Source organism: Eptatretus burgeri, chromosome 14, assembly GCF_056783735.1.
Source record: "Eptatretus burgeri isolate ZD-2024b chromosome 14, Ebu_testis_v1, whole genome shotgun sequence".
In the NCBI taxonomy this organism is placed as follows: Eukaryota; Metazoa; Chordata; class Myxini; order Myxiniformes; family Myxinidae; genus Eptatretus; species Eptatretus burgeri.
In genome coordinates, this window is record NC_140974.1 from 35927593 (window position 1) to 35944190 (window position 16598).

Sequence of the window (16598 nt, forward strand, 5' to 3'; positions counted from 1 at the left end):
AATTGCTGTGATATTGTAGGCCTTGTTGTAGGCTCCTCGTTTGCACATCAAATGTCATCATGTGCTCAACTCCCATGTCCATGTGTTTTAATCCAGCTTTCACATTCACATTATGTTCTTATCAGGCATATCATATCACTGGAGTCCATCTATATGTATTACTTTAGCATAAAGAGGATGGAGCTAAATTGAGAGGAATAAAATTGAGAGAAAGGAGAGAAAAATGGGAGCATAGAAGAAACAAAGCAGTGTAGGGAAGTGAAAGAGGATAAGATATAGTTATAGGAGTAAGGAGAGAGGGGAAAAATGGCATGTATATGGCAAATTGGGGAGAGGGATCATAATTCTGCAATATTTTCACACGTTTTAAATGGATGGTTCTGACGGGGAGTGGGGTGGGGGGAGGAGTGGGGAGTATGTTTTTCCATATAAGTTCGGTTTCTGGTTACTAGGCGTACCTGCATTTAGACGACAAAATGGAGACCTATTAGGTGAGTTGTAACCCAGCTGGCACAGCAAGGACAAACCAACATTGGCTTTTAGGTGGAAAGAGACAGTTTGCTGATGTTGACACTGATAACGGTCAACCAATGATGGGTGTTAGTCTACCAATCACGGACAAATGATGAGAGTAAGGGAGAGGGGGAAAGGGAAGGTCATTAAATATCAGAGTTGAGTCATCACCGGAATTCTGTCTAAAAACCAACACAAACTGCCAACGACGGACCAGCATTCGTCGAAAGGTCAATTTTATCAAAACAAACCAATGATCGTTTACTTTTAGCCAAAAATAATGGCCACTGTTAGCCAGTGATAGTCCAACATGGCTGTGCCAGACTGGAATAATCTATAAATTGAATAGATTTTTAATTGGCTTCATAATAGATTCAAACTAGCTGACAAAATTCAATGCAAATATGTTGATGGATGTACCTCAGCCCACGTTAGAGCTCAATCATGTATTCAGCTTCATCTCAATTGAAGGTCACATGAAAAACTCGAAGGGCACTCGGTAGAGTGCATACCTCCACCAGGCTGATTAGTTTACATTTGGTATCCCACCGATTGGCCAGATCTGGATTCTGACCTGAAGTAAAAGTTAATTGGCTTGTTCTTGTTACCAAACCAACTCACCCACCATGTTGCACCCAGATCTGTCCAAATTATCAGATCGGGATTCAGATCTTCACCAAAGTTGAATCAATTAATCTGTGTCATCAACAAGTCCACCAAGTTTCGTTCAAATCCGTCCACAACTTTTTGAGATATCGTGCTCCATATCGTTTTTGGCCCGATCTCTCCATGGTGAAGAATTGTTTTAAAAATTTTCTCAGATCCAGATCCGGTTCGGATCTTCACTAAAATCTAATCATTTTGACCTTGTCACATACCCAAACTCTCCACAAAATTTCATCCAAGTCTGTCAACAACTTTTTGAGATATTTTCTTCACAAACAAACAAACAAACAAACAAGAAAAAGACGTTGTGCAGAGCACGATATTTGCAAAATCCACTTCCCTCTCCAAAGGTTGCCATGGATACATCAAATTGTCCATTTCAGTAAGATTAAAATTGATAATCGTAATCAAAGCTCAGGTCAATTTTTTGATTGATTATTTTTTCAGATTTAAATTGATGATTTTAGAAGTTTGACCTTGAGTTGACCTTTGACCTTTTGACTTCAAAAATAGTTGGTTTCCCAATTGAGTAATGCACTTTGCAAATCATGTTCCCCTTTCAAGTCAATTGGATGAAAAATGATTTTAGAAATTTGACATCAAAATCAATAGGCTTCTCAGATGAGACTACATCTACAACTTGGTAAAGTTTCATGACGATCTGTTTGGAATTGTGACCTGTTGGTGATTGACAAACAGACAAACAAAGAGATGGAATAACAAAATCGACTGACCAATATACTTGAAAAATCTTCGATTTTGCAACTAACAAACAAACAGACACACAGGTGAAAACATAACCTCCTTCACCTTCGGTGGCAGAGATAATTAAAGGTCACATCAGAAAGAGAGCACTAGAGAGAAGAGATAAGTTGAAGAGAGATAACATCAGATGTTTCGAATTTAAGTTATGATCTGCCAAAATATTCTAAAAGATCACATTTTCTTTGACCTTTAATATTTTGAACCCAACATTAAATCAGTTCAGCTTTATATTACAGTCCATACTTTGGCAAATTTGGTTGAAATCTCTTCAATGGTTCACAAGTCATCATGGGAACAAAGATTTTCTATTAAAGGTCACATGACCCTAGAACTTCGACTTTTTAAACCTAAAATCTAATCAGTTCATCTTTGTGTTACAGTCCATACTTGTGCCATGTTTGGTTGAAATCCCTTTTGCGGTTCACATGCTATCATCGGAACAGAAATTGGATAACGGACAGACGGACGCACAGACATACAAACCCAATAATGCCACCGGCCTTCGACTGTGGAGGCATAAAACGTTTTAAAATCACCAAGCAAGTGTTTGTAAGGAATTACTAATACAGATCATTCCATGATACTCCAATCTATGCAAAGAAGGAAATACTGTATATTAGGTTTAACTGATAAGAAACAACATTGGGCATCGTTATTGTGCAGAATTGGGAGGAGGTTGGCAGTTCAAACCGAGTCTCGGAGGCTGACATTGAAACCCCAGACGAGTCGTAGCAAACGCCTTTAAAATAGTATGTTCTGCTTCCTTGCTTGAGGTTCAGCATTTATAAAAGCTTAAGAGCATGTACAAATGAACCAGAGTTGAGAATCCGTGGGGAGTTGGAAATTCCTTAAGAAATGCCCCTTTGAATGTGGTGAGAAAAGCGGTGCCATTGTTGCGACATTACTAGGATGCAGAGTGCCCCAGGAAGTGACGGCACTACCCCCAAGCTCTGTGGCTGTGTTTTCCTCATCTAACAGTCTTGTGTCACGTAAGTTCATCTGTACGTCCATGTGTTTGTGTGTGGCAGCTTCACTACGAGCCTTAGTTCATGTAAAAAAGAAAAGAAAAAAAAGAACTGCATTGCCCTGGAAGAATAAAACGAACACCCCTGATTGTAACCAAACTATTTTCTCAATTTGTAATAAAAACACAATCAAATGGACTACATGTTGTGATGTAACCAAGTTTGAATGTAAAATGTATATTCATGATTTTCTTCATGCATATTTCTGTTCCGCTCATTTCTTGCCGATGCATATTGTCATGTCCAGAGGATCAACACTGTCCCACTCCTGATAAACCAGATGTTGTGTCCACATCGGTTAAGTTAATGTCCCACCCTTGACCCAATTGTCATTGAAGGGCAGTTAACACCGACCTGGACGGACAGCAGAACATTCTACCTTGGAGGCGAACACGTGATCTTTAGAGATTATTGCGCACGTGAGATGGAGGGTGGAAAAGGCGTGTCCCAGACAGATGCACAAGGGTTATACTCAAACCCACATTGAATAGACAGACAAAAGCAATCTTAATAAATAAAGGTTTAATGAACATAAATCAAATGTTTATAATGGAAATAAATCAACTCGTGATCATAAAAACATGAGGGAAACTAAAACAAATTTTGAGACGTCTCCACACAGACTCAGATACAGACAACGGGAAAGATAAAATAAAAGAAAATCCTTCCCTTTATTCTGGCATTTACCTTTGTCCAGAGATGATCTTTTAGGAGCTTGGGTATCGAACTGCATCGTCCTCCGCGGAAAACTGCATCTTGCCATCCGGAGCCGAAAGGGCAGGGTTTTTGTCTGTTCGGAAATGTATGGCTCTGCTGTTGTTGTTATGGGACATAATTCTTTTATTGCTGGCTTGTCAATGCAAAAACGTAGGAAAAGGTCATGGGGGCAATCACATATGGGAAGAAATTAGCCTTAAACTCTAACTAATTAACACAGCACTGCCCCCCATGTGGTGGCCTAATCTTAAGCTGACAGTTTTCCCAGACTTAATTTACATCGAGATGTCTCCTGCTCGTCCACAGACCATGCAACACAATACAATCCTATCTTTACTGTGAAATTCCTCTATCTACCCCACAAACATAACAATATTTATGCTCCACCCATGTCTTGCCTCATGTATATTCATGTTTTGTCTCGTGCATATTTATGCTCGGCCCATGTGTGGAATCATCTCCGCTGCAGAGGATGAGCGGACTCTTCCCTGGTCTGGCGGGACATGTGGTTTGGTGGAAAAGGAACGTTTTTTACTGATTCTGATGGGGTGATTTAAATAAGGAAAAAGTGATTTGAAACTCGGCAAGTGTTGGTTAAACTTCCTAGAGCATGCTTAATCAAGAATCTGGACACATAGGCCATTCCAGAATGGATGTATCTTAGCATCGAGGAGCATGTCATTTGGCTTCATACAGTGCTTGAATCCATGAAGTCATCTAATTGATGATATAGTTTGGGATGGCGTGATCAGATTTTGCCTAGATAGTGTGAAGTAGATTTTGATGCAATTCTTACGTATTACTCATTCTAGTTCGGTCTATCCAAAGCTCCCGATCCATATTCCCAGACATGTTTGGTGGTGTTCATTTCAGGATTCTATGATTCACAGAAAAGAACCCACAGCCGACTCAGTCTCTTTCAGTAGGCCACATCAAGTCCAGACCTAGCTTTTTCATCCATGCTATTGCGCCGAGAATACCTTAATTTTTTTCACAGTAGTTATAAAATATTACACCTTTTTCAAATATCTTCATCCTCATGGACAAATACTGTACATAAAGCAAAAAAAAAATTGATGGAATCGCAGCTAAAGATATTCAAATATGAGTGAACTCACATGGCAAATCAGAAAAAGCATTACAGAACATCACAGTACAACTGCAGCTAATTGATGCAATTAACCAATGACAAGTGATGTTCTATCCGGCATGTCCACCGATGAACATGTCCACCGTAATATGTCGTTACGAGTGTTATAAACGCTTCTGTGATGTCAGTAAAGTCAGAAGGAAAACCAAAACCATGCCAACAAATCTGATGCTGAAGGTGAGATCTGCAATGAAATAGTCTACATCACTTTGAATTTTAAGTGTCCAGTCCAGGTAGCCGAAGCTACTGAAGCTTACATGTAGTATAAGTGGCAAGTTAAATAATTTTATTTTCAACACCAATGAATGCAAGCAATTGCAATCATTTTGTGTTGAAAACTCAATTTGTTATTCGGATTGTGAACACTTGTGTGCATTTTGGTGATTTTAAAAACATGAGGAGAAATAAACATAAGTTTGCCGAGCTAGACTTAGAGGATGGAGTTGAGAATCGCTGGTATTACAGTACAACGAGCTTAATAAATGACGCCGACAAACCGTCGGCCTTGGAGGCCTAGATTAATAAACATTAAACCCAGACCTCGCAGGAATCAGGGAATGGAACGCTGGAGGTGGGTAATCGACTCCGGAGAATTTGGGATTCGATTCCCGGTTCCAATCAAGGGAATTGATTCTAATTGGGAATTGAGATTACCCTCAGTTGGGTTTGCTTTCCATGAGGCAAAGGCAAGTTGTTTCAGGACAACTGCCTCGCCACAAGCTTCAGTGAACCAAGGGCGGGAGGAAGGGTATGACAACTGAAGACGAGAGGGGATAAATCTGTTCGTGAGGGAGAGCAAGTTTCTTTGAAAGAATTCCCAGGATGAGTTGATGTTGGAGAAAGTATCGATGGGAAACCCTGCCAGTCGGCTTGAGTGAAATGCCAGACTCGACGACGCTGAGGTGGTTCTCTGATAATAGCCAGAGAGATGTCCACTTTGACAAGCACATGGTCAGAAGAACCGATTGGAGTGGAGGAAGAACAGCAGATATTTTCAGGGAAATTTGTCAAAATCAGATCCAGAAGAAATGGAGTACTGTTGGTTGAGATCCAGGTTGGGAAGTTTACCGATTGAGTCAGTCCCAATGAGTCGCAGAAATCTTTTGCTGAGGTGCCATGACAGGTGAGAGAGGTACCCACACCTAGCCAACTGGCATGATGACAATTGAAGTCGCCACATATGAGGAAGAGAGAGTTTGGATGAGAAGATAGAAGTTGGTCCAAGTTTTCGGATAGTGAGGTGTAAATGGAGTCATCCCTGTTTGGTGGATGGTACTTTAAACATATAAACATGAGGTAGGAGTGGAGGGGAAGCTGTAGTCAGAGGTATTCCTGGGGGTGTAGGGGAGTGAGGGCAGTGCATGGAGAGTGAAGAATAGAGCCCTTGATGAAAAGAATAACTTTTCCACCAGGACAAGGCTCAGGCCTGTCATACCGGAGGAGGGAGTAACCAGGGAGAGATACTTGGGAGTCAGGGAGATCTTGAGGGAGGAAAGTTTCTGTTAGGCAGATTATGTCTGATTTGTCAGTGGCGACCTGTATGTAAAAATCTGTAAGATTTGAGCGAAACCCCCGGATATTTGAGGTCCACACTGTTGATGAAGTGTGAGGGGAGGGGGAGGGTAGGACAAGGGAGGAGGGGGAAGTAAGGAGAGTTGTTGAAAGAGTGTGGGGGATTGCACAAGAGCTCGGGGAGGGGGTCGGATGAGGAGGAGAACAGGCTCTGTGGTGCTGGGGGAGAGGGGGCAATAGAGGGGCAGAAGGCAGTTGAGGATTTGAGGAGGTGGAGTGATGAGATGGAGGTGAGAGGGCAGGGGATGGAGGCAGCTTTGTGGATGTGAGGGGGGGGCAACTTTGAGTAGGGTGAGTGAGGGGGTGAATGGTGGGAGAAGGGTGAGTGGGGAGAACTGAGGGCGAAAGGTGAGAGGGGGAGTTTTTAAGAAAGGTGAGAGGGAAGCTTTGAGGGAGAAGTGTGATGGTTGCTTTGAGAGGGAGGAGTGAGAGGGGTGAGTTGGCACTGAAGTTGGAAAAAAGAATGGTTGATGGAAAGTGAACATTAATTGCAAACTGTTTTTTTTTATTATTTGTTAAGAAATGCGATTAAACACATTTTTTGATGGATGCAATCAAGGTGGAATAAGAGAATGGAGAGAAGAAACGTTGTAACAGTTGGATTTTTTTCAGCAAGGTATGAGGAAAAGGTCGAATTGAGAGCAGGGTGTTGAAATAAAAAAAAAGAGAAGTGCATTATGATACAGTAATGAGAACCACACGTGTGAAAGAGGAAGTGTGAAAGAGCATTATAAGAAATCGTTTTTATTATTATTAGTTTTGAGAGAGTTTTCATCAGATTATATATTTATTTTAAATAAGGATTGCATTTGGAAAAGGGACGGTAGAAGTAAAATCATGGAGGTGTATGGTGAATTTGGAACGGTAAACGCAGAGTGAAGCTGAAGGATCGATGAAATTTACCAGGGAGAGGGGAGAGAGGCACATGGTTACAGGAGGTGTATAGATAGAAAGGAAACAAGGAAAATTATTATTTTTTAATGGATTTCGTCATGGCACAGTTGGCAGCCGGATCCTAGGAAGGCAGACCCCGTGGTCATGTGGAGTCTTTAAACCCTCAGGCAGTGTCAGGCTTGATGGTGGATCACAGCCTTGTCGACATGCAAAAATTTGAGGTTGCAGTACAACTGTTGAATGTGCATACAGAATCATGGACTCTGGGCGGTGGTAGGAAGGTAGCTAGTTGTGCTCAATTGGGGAGATAAGGGAGCTGAAGACAAATGGTGTTTTGCAAAGCCGGTCAGAGGAAGACTTTAACTGCATAGACAGATTTGGCCTACAAAGTTTAGTAGGCCAAACTCACCCCACACAATTGGCTATATTTACCACAGAAACCAGCTTGACTTGTGATGAGCATCTGACATTCATAATGGTAGCCAAAATGGTGAAACCAATTGCTGAAGCCTATCTCTGTTGATGTTTGGTTGTGAAATGCAGGTTCCTGTGGTATTGTTTGTCAGGAAGCCGCCAAGTCACCATGAGGATGAATATTTGGAGGGGTTGTGTGCTGTGTTCATGATCTAGAGAGCAGGGGGGGTGGAGGAGGGGACTCATAAGTTTGCACATGGGCATGTGGAGCTTGTTAGTGGCAACCTAAAATGACAGTATGATGCTGGAGGTCAGGGTAAGGGACTTGTTCCTCAGGGGATAACTTGTGGTTCTATTTCCGAAAGAGAAAGAAAAGTCTGCCCCAAACTGACCTCAGTCTGACAAGGGCCTGGAATGGTGCTCCATAAAGCAATGTATGTGACCTACAAAATTAATACGAGCCCACACACTCCTCCAGAGATTATCCATAATGTCAAAATGCCAATATATCGATTTAAAGGATTCTTTAGAGGGTGAGTAAAAGGACAGGATCTAATAAGACCAGGCAACCAAGCTGGCTGAGTTTCAATTCGTGCTTCTGCTAATGACCTGTAAATATTTGGTAAACAGTTTGATGAAAATGTGCCTGAACACTTGTTTGAAACAACACTAGAATTTGTGAAAGGGCAATGCAACAGGAATCTGCATGTATTTGACAGTACTATGCCTGGTGTTGGCTTAATGGTTAGGGTGGTGGGTTTTGGATCCAAGGGTCCCGAGTTCAAATCCTGCTCAACTGTTGAATTAATACCAGGTGGGGTTAACTCGGTCTGTCATCCTTCCGAAGTCGGCAAAATGAGTGCCAAAACCAGCTTGCTGGTTTTCTCTGTCGGAGTGGCGACCCATCCAGGATTGTGCCCAACAGCCAAGGAGACTTATTTGGCAGCACTAATGCTCTGCACAGAGTATGGTCCCAATCTCCTCTTTACTCCCCACTTAGATACTGGGGAAGAAACAGTCCATCAAGAGGCTCTCAATGGTGCTGGATTGAAGAATAAGAAGAATAAGAAGAAGAAGAAGAAGAAGAAGAAGAAGAAGAAGAAGAAGAGGAAGAAGAAGAAGAAGGAGAAGGAGGAATAAGAAAAAGAGGATAAAGCTAAAAAGATACATTTTAGTTTTTCCTCCACCTCAATGCAAAGTCTTAAACATCGAGGAATGTTGTATGTTACTTCCAAATTTTTTGATTGCACGTCGTGTTTTATTCTGTGTATCCAGTTAGCCCATTACCCGCATTAAGGAAGATGGGGTTTTGCAATCACTTCTGTGTGTGTGTCTGTCTGTCCAGGCCGTAACTTTTTACCATTTGAGTTCTTGTCATTAAATTTTCAACAAAGCTTTGTTATGAGAACATGAAGACAAATTAATAATTTTGTTAAAATAATTTTCATTATTATTATTATTGTTCGACCCTTTTTTGGCCTTTTTTGCTCTTATATTTTAACATATTTTTCTCAGGAACCACTTAACTGATTGATACCAAAGTTTCAGGGTAAGAGCGAACCCCCCCCCCCATGGAGAATATTTTAATTATGTCATATGTCACGTGATATGACAGCCATCTTGGATTAAAAACAAAACATTAAAGCATTATATCTCTGAAACCGCGTATCGGAAAAATTTGAAACTTAGCACACCTAATTCCACTGCAAAAAAAAAAAACACGAATAAATGTCAGTGTGTCAGTATGTCAGTCAGTGTGTGTGTGTGTGTGTGTGTGTGTGTGTGTGTGTGTGTGTGTGTGTGTGTGTCCTCCATAACTCCAAAACCATGAAACCCAGCAGCCTGAAACTTCGCATGCTTACAATGAAATCTCTCTACCTCTCTCTTCCTCTGCAACCCCTCACCCTCTTTCCAACCCCTCTCCCTCTCTCTTTCTCTCTCTCTCTCTCTCTGCAACCCCTCACCCTCTTTCCAACCCCTCTCCCTCTCTCTTTCTCTCTCCGACCCCTCTCCCTCTCTCTGACCGATCTCCCTCTCTCTCCCCACCCCTCTCCCTCTCTCTACGCCACCCTCTCCCTCTGTGGATTCTGATGTGTAAATAAAGGAAAAAGTTTGATTTCATGCAATTTAATTCCAGGCTAAAAGGCAACAAAAAATGAAAATTTTGAAACGGGGTGCTGACTTTCAATCGGCACTGTGTATGTTTATATATATATATATATATATATATATATATATATATATATATATATATATATATATATATATATATATATATATATATATATATATATATACAGTAGACTAGGCCTAAGTCGGCAGCGTCAAAACGTCCCGAATTTATCTAATGTTAAATCGACTTACAGACTTTAAATAAAGTCTGTAAGTCGTCATCTCTAAGTCCTCATTTCGTCTAAGTCGTCAGATGTTGTCCGTTCCCACGTAATGCAAACTCAAGTAAATTACCACGCCTAACTCGTCGCATGGAACTGCTGCCTCGTGAGAAGCCCGATTTCATGGAATAGTGATGCGCGGGCTCTTTATAACTGCGCTGCGTTCAGCTCAGTCAGCACGCCGTCCCACATGCATCTTAAGAGGTATACAGGCTGTGCAATGCAGTCTCTGGCGAAGGAGTAAAGGATCGATCGAGATTAGTGTTGAAGTCCCATCATGGTTTTATATTGGCTTGTTTTGTACATCACCAAACTCACTTTCACATAGGTATTGAGTGGTACTCATCACGATGACTGTGTGTCATGTAATTTGTCGATGGTATACGAGTGTTCATTCTATATGAAAACTCATTCTACATTCATTCCACATTTGTAGATGGTCATATACCATCACCGATGGCATACGAGTTGTCTTACAGTTGTTCATTGGGTCATTTCTATCATCTCAGTAGAGATGACCTAATAACCCCAGTCTCGAAGTCTGTCCGTCCGTCCGTCCACAATCAAACCGATTGGAGACAAATAACCAATAGGGGAATGGAGAGAGGTCGATGAGACATGCACAACGATATAACTTTCAAGGTCGTCCAAGGTCGAGGTCAACGTCACGAGGCTGTCAAAGTTGCAAAAATCGTCGATTTTAAATCGTATCTCCTCCCTTATTTATCAAGAGAGGTCAGGTATGGGAGCATGTGCCAGAACAGCACGTCGCTGCGTCCACTTTCCGCCGGTTCTCCAGGGGCCTCCGTCTGGCCATCCCCCAGGCAGATGCCAGGCCCATCCCCATCTCCTTGAGATGATGGTCAACCTGCTGCAACAATGAGGCACGTGGTCGACCCACTGGCCTCCTCCACTCATGAGACTCCCTCGCTGAGAGAATCTGGTGAGCAGGATCAGCGTCAGGAAAACGAGCCACATGTCCATACAGCCGCAGCTGACGCTCACGGACTATGCAGGTAACAAATCTCATCCGAGTCTCTCTCAGCAACCGCTCGTTGGACACAAAATCCGACCAGCGATAGCCAAGGATTCTCCGAAGAGACCTGGTACCAAAGGAATTAAGTCTCCGTCTCAGATCCTTGGTCAGAGTCCAAGTCTCGCACCCATAGAGCAAGACTGGAAGTACCAAGGACCTGAAGACTCGGACTTTCGTCCTCCCGCACAGGTACCGGCAGCGCCACACCCCATGATCCAGTGAATCCATGACTCCCCAGGCCCGACCCAGACGTCTATTGACCTCCGGCTCACAACCTGCGGAGACATGAATATCACTGCCAAGGTAAGTGAATCTATCCACGACCTCAACATCCTCACCACAAACAGACACAGACAGGACAGCAGCATCCAAGATGTCACCGAAAGCCTGGATCTTAGTTTTGACCCAAGAAATCCGTAATACCAACGGCTCCGACTCCTCATTCAGCACCTCGAGGGCCCCCAAGAGGATGTCTAAAGTCTCCGCAAAGATGACTGCATCATCTGCAAAATCAAGGTCCGAGATCTTGACATTGCCAAACGATGCACCGCAACTTGATCTCTCTGACATCCTCCCTAAAATCCAGTCCATACAAGTGCTGAAAAGGGTGGGGGCAAGTACACATCCCTGACGAACTCCAGTAACAACTGGAAATAAGTCAGAGATGGTACCACCACACTTCACAGCACTCTCAGTACCAGAGTAGAGTTCAGACATCAGATCGATCAGTTTCGGTGGCACCCCACGAAGACCAAGAATCCTCCAGAGGACATCCCGATTCACTGAATCGAACGCTTTACAGAGATCAACATAGGCTGCAAGCAGCCACTGCCGAAACTCTTGTCTGCGTTCGGTGAGGACACGAAGTGCAAGGATACGGTCAATCGTTGACCTCTTTGGTGTAAAGCCTGACTGCTCTGGACGCTGGTGCTCAAGCAGATGGTGGCGAACCCTATCAAGAATTATCCGAGCAAAGACCTTGCCCGGCACTGAGAGCAGCGTCACCCCTCGGTAGTTGTTGCAGTCTTGGCGATCACCCTTCCCTTTCCAGAGAGGGACAACAAGGCCCCTCTTCCAGTCAGTTGGGATGATGCCTGTGTTCCAGGCAGAGCACAAAACTGCATGCAACGACACGAGTGCAGCATTTCCACCAGCCTTGAGAAGTTCAGCATGGATGCCACAGATCCCTGGAGCTTTGCCCCGTTTCAACTGGTTCACCGCAGCCCGTGTTTCCACAAGCGAAGGTGGACCACAGTTGATTCGAGGGTCAGCAACAGGGATTGTAACACCCTTGACGTCAAACTCGACAGCTGGGGGATCAGCCTGGTACAACCGCTCAAAGTAACCGGCCCAGCGGGCCTTCACTTCAGACTCCTCTGTCAAGAGCCTACCACTCTCTGCTCGAACTGCAGTGCTCCGAGGGATGGGCTTGGATGAACGTAATGCGCGAATTCCCCTGTAAGCGGGATGAGAATCACCTGTCCACAGGTGATGCTCGACCCCATCACAGATTCCTTGCACATAGGCCTCCTTGTCCACCCTCAGTGCACGTACAGTTTTACGCCTCAGCTCCCTGAACAGCTCAGCTCTGCCATTCAGCGTGGCCTTGCGACTCTGGTCAATGGTATCCAGTGTCCCTTGAGAGACAAAATTCTTCTTTGCCCTGCGGTGAACTCCAAGGCATCCACCGGCAACATCAAGGACAGTGGTCTTGAAGGCGCTCCACAACTCTTCAGGACCCCCCAAAGCACCCAGACCCCCCAAGTGTCCACTCAGCCTGTTCCCAAACTCCTCAGCTACTCTGTCATCCCTGAGCTTGGCAACATCCAGCCTAGGCTGGGATGGTACCATTCTCCAGGATTTCAGGTGCAGCTTTAGAGTTGCTACAACAAGCCTGTGGTCAGTATTGAGGAACTGAGCACTCCGGTAGACCCTGCAGTTCTGGATCATCCTCCAACGACCGTCAATGAGGACATGGTCAATCTCCTTTGCCACACCACCAGCGTTGGAATACCAAGTCCAGCGATGAGCTTGTGGGCGCTGAAACCATGAACCAGCCACCCTAAGTCCATGACTTCTTGCAAAGTCAAGGAACTTGGTGCTATTCTGGTTCATAGTTCCTGACCCATGGGGACCAACACACACCTCATAACCATCCCTATCAGTTCCAGTCGATGCATTGAAATCCCCCAAGACTCGAAGTGTATCTCGTCTGGGGCACTGATCAACCACAGACTCGAGCGTGGCGTAGAATGTGTCCTTCACGGTGAGATCACTCGCCTCAGTCGGAGCATAAACAGAGACCAGGGAAATGACACCTAAGGAGTGACGAATCCTTAATCTCATAATACGCTCGTTGACCGGTGTTACCTCAATTATCATTGGGGTCAGCTTATTGGACACAGCTACAGCAACTCCTTGGGTATGGTAACCATCAGAGCGACCAGACCAATAGTAGGTGTAACCACCCACCATTATCTCGCCGCAATCCGGTCTCCGAACCTCAGAGAGAGCTGCAATCCCGATGTCCAAACGCTTGAGCTCAGATGATAACAGAGACAGGTGATCATCCTCCCTTAGGGATAGGACATTCCAGGCACCCACCCGAAGGGACCGCCTCAGTTTAACCCAAGGAGACCGCCGTCTGGTGGATGACACCTCAGCACCACTCCGACACTCTCTCCCGCAATCTGACCCAGGGATGTTACCCCGTGGTTTCCCTCCTATCATCAAAGATTGGGGGTCCTGATGGCTTTGCCCCAATCCCGTCATCCGGTGAGCTGCCCTGCGAAGGGAAGCTGCGCAGGAGGTACTCCCACGGAGTGGGTTTTCAGATTTTTTGCGTTTTGCGGAATGAAGCGTTTTACGGTGGCCGGAGTGCAAATCCTGCCACCAACCTCCGAATAAGAAGTAACCCAACTGCAGGAGGATGTCCGCAGACACAGTTGGGCACTAGATATGGATGGCCGTTGGCTCACAAGGAGCTACTCCGCCGTTTGACAGGTTTTGTTTTTAATCCTGCTGGGTGTCCATATCCAAACCCTCCTCACCAGAAAACCTGGTGGGGGAGACGGCTTAGTCGCTGACAACCCGACCATGGAACAGGTTAGTACAGGTTTACATGGTACCTGTAGCAGGTCACAGATCGAACCTGACCTGACTTATCAAGAGAGATCAAATGTTATTAGTGATTCAGATACTACGGATTATTATTTAGAACAACACGAGCCATTTTTTTGAAATTTGCTCTCGTCCCGATTTTATAGCCCTTCAAACTTCGCTCTGATTCCCTGTATGGGCCGTTCATAAAGTACGTACAAAAAAAAAGTATTAACAAAAGAACCGGAACTCTCAGAGACAAATATTACATTTGAAGCTTTTGTCAGATTTAACTAAAACAATGGAACACAAGTATATATGCACACTTACTTTCATTTATGACATTAACATTGTCTTGAATGTCAATTTGTACTTTTATTTTCAAAATTGACGTGCTGTGATATTAAAAGAAAAAGGTAAATTACACCGCTCGGGACTGCAGTGCATCGTCATGACTTGCAAACATCGGTTCATAAGGAACTGCTGGCTTTGCAAGCGATTAGCGATGCATGAGGGGGGTGGGTGGGTGGTCACGAGCCTGCATACAGAGGGGGCGGGTGGTTTTGAAACCCGGAAGTAGAGCATACGTACTTTATGAACTGCCCCTATTCCGGTCTGGCACAGAGTTACTGGCACTCCCTCTTGGGGGTATTTTTATCTTTACTTTTGATAAAGTGATTCATGAATTCCATCTTTGCTTGATCACTTTCCAACTCACCAATGACCTCCCACCTATTCCCCGAGGATTGTGTTTCCCTTTTGGTACAAAATCAGCTTCGAGATTGTTGCGCCCTCTCACACGTACGTGTCCAGGCCACGCGCGACTTCATCCTTCACCCCACAGTCATCATGAATGTTTGCATACGTGTTAGTCGTCACATGTCCCAGTCGTCACTTTTTTCTCAGTCCCGATGGTGACGACTTACGCCGAGTCTAATATATATATATATATATATATATATATATATATATATATATATATATATATATATATATATATATATATATATATATATATATATATATATATATATATATACTGTACATACAGTGTCTATAGAATAAATGTAAATATATGTAAAGGGGCACCCCACATATTGTTATGGATCTGGAAACCATTTGCATTCAACATACAGGTCCCAAAAGTCAGTTATCAAATTAAGTGCATGTGTAGTCAGATCCCTTTCCTTTTGTCTAGTGGGACAATCAAAAACATGGGTTGCGACTTCTTTTAGTTTGGTTATTAAATCTTTACATCTAACAACCAACAAGCCATCTGCATGACCCCTCGTCCCGTCACGATCCACCGCCAACCGGCTGCACCACCAACGTACCTTTGCAACGTTGATACTGTTACTCGTCGAGTGTGGGCCCGTGTGGAGGACTGGCTGGGGTTTCCCGGGAGAGGCCGTTGCAGCGTTATACTGTTACTCATCAAGTTTGACCCTGCGTGGAAAGAGCGGTTGGGGTTTCCCAACAGGGGCCAAGGCCCCACCCCGGAAAGGTGGGTCGTAGGACCCTGTCCAATGAGGGGTGGACAACGAGGCGTTTTTCACCAAGAGCCCCTCCCCGTGGTGGGAGGAGATATATCTCCGAGACTTTCTGAGAAAGTAGGAGTTTTCACGGTGGTTGGACCATGAGTTTTCACGGTGGTTGTGAGCAGTCTGGTTCGTTCTTCATGATGGCTGTTATGGGGAGAGGAGTTCTGTGGACCCCGACTATTCGCCACGCGAGCTCTGCCACGAGGCACGAGTCCCACACGTGCGACTGGGACGAAACCGACGACCTTTGGCAGGTGCCGCACTACAAAGCAAGCTTTCCCTCTGAAGACCAAGTACCCACCGAACTCTGACCCCCAGCTTGTCTCTCTTCATGACTGCGAGGGTCAAATAAAGACTCTGGGGTTTCTTTTCTTTTTGTGTGTGTTTCTGCGTGTGGGCCTGTCTTTTTGTACCTGAGTTAGTGTTTTTGCTTCTTGTAAATATTTCCCTGCTTGCATATTCGTGCCAAGTCTTGCCTTTGTCAAAAACGAAGTTTTTGCAAGATATGTTAGTCAGCTTGTATGTTTTTTTGTTTGTCTGTAACCACGTATAAAAAATTCTGCAGAGTACAGTTGTCATTGGAAATTTTTGTAACTTCGCATATCAGAGGCCTATAGAGGTCCCTTTCAGGGCATAAAATTTTGAAGGTGAAGGTCAAAGGTCAAGGTCACTTTGTCGCAAATCAGGGGAGTCGACGAAACCCTTATTTTTTTGAGTAATTTTGATGGGATCGTCTTCAAACTTCATGGGAATATAGTTCATGGTCTGGCGCTCAGCTGATTAATTTTTGGTGGCGATTGGCCTTGACCTTCA

At 44.2% G+C, this 16598-nt stretch overlaps 1 protein-coding gene across 1 annotated transcript in view; it reads left to right on the forward strand.

Moving 5' to 3' along the window:
* The window catches only part of MYMK (myomaker, myoblast fusion factor), a 112170-nt gene that overhangs the window by 83980 nt on the left and 11592 nt on the right, over nt 1–16598 (forward strand). The window lies entirely within an intron of this gene.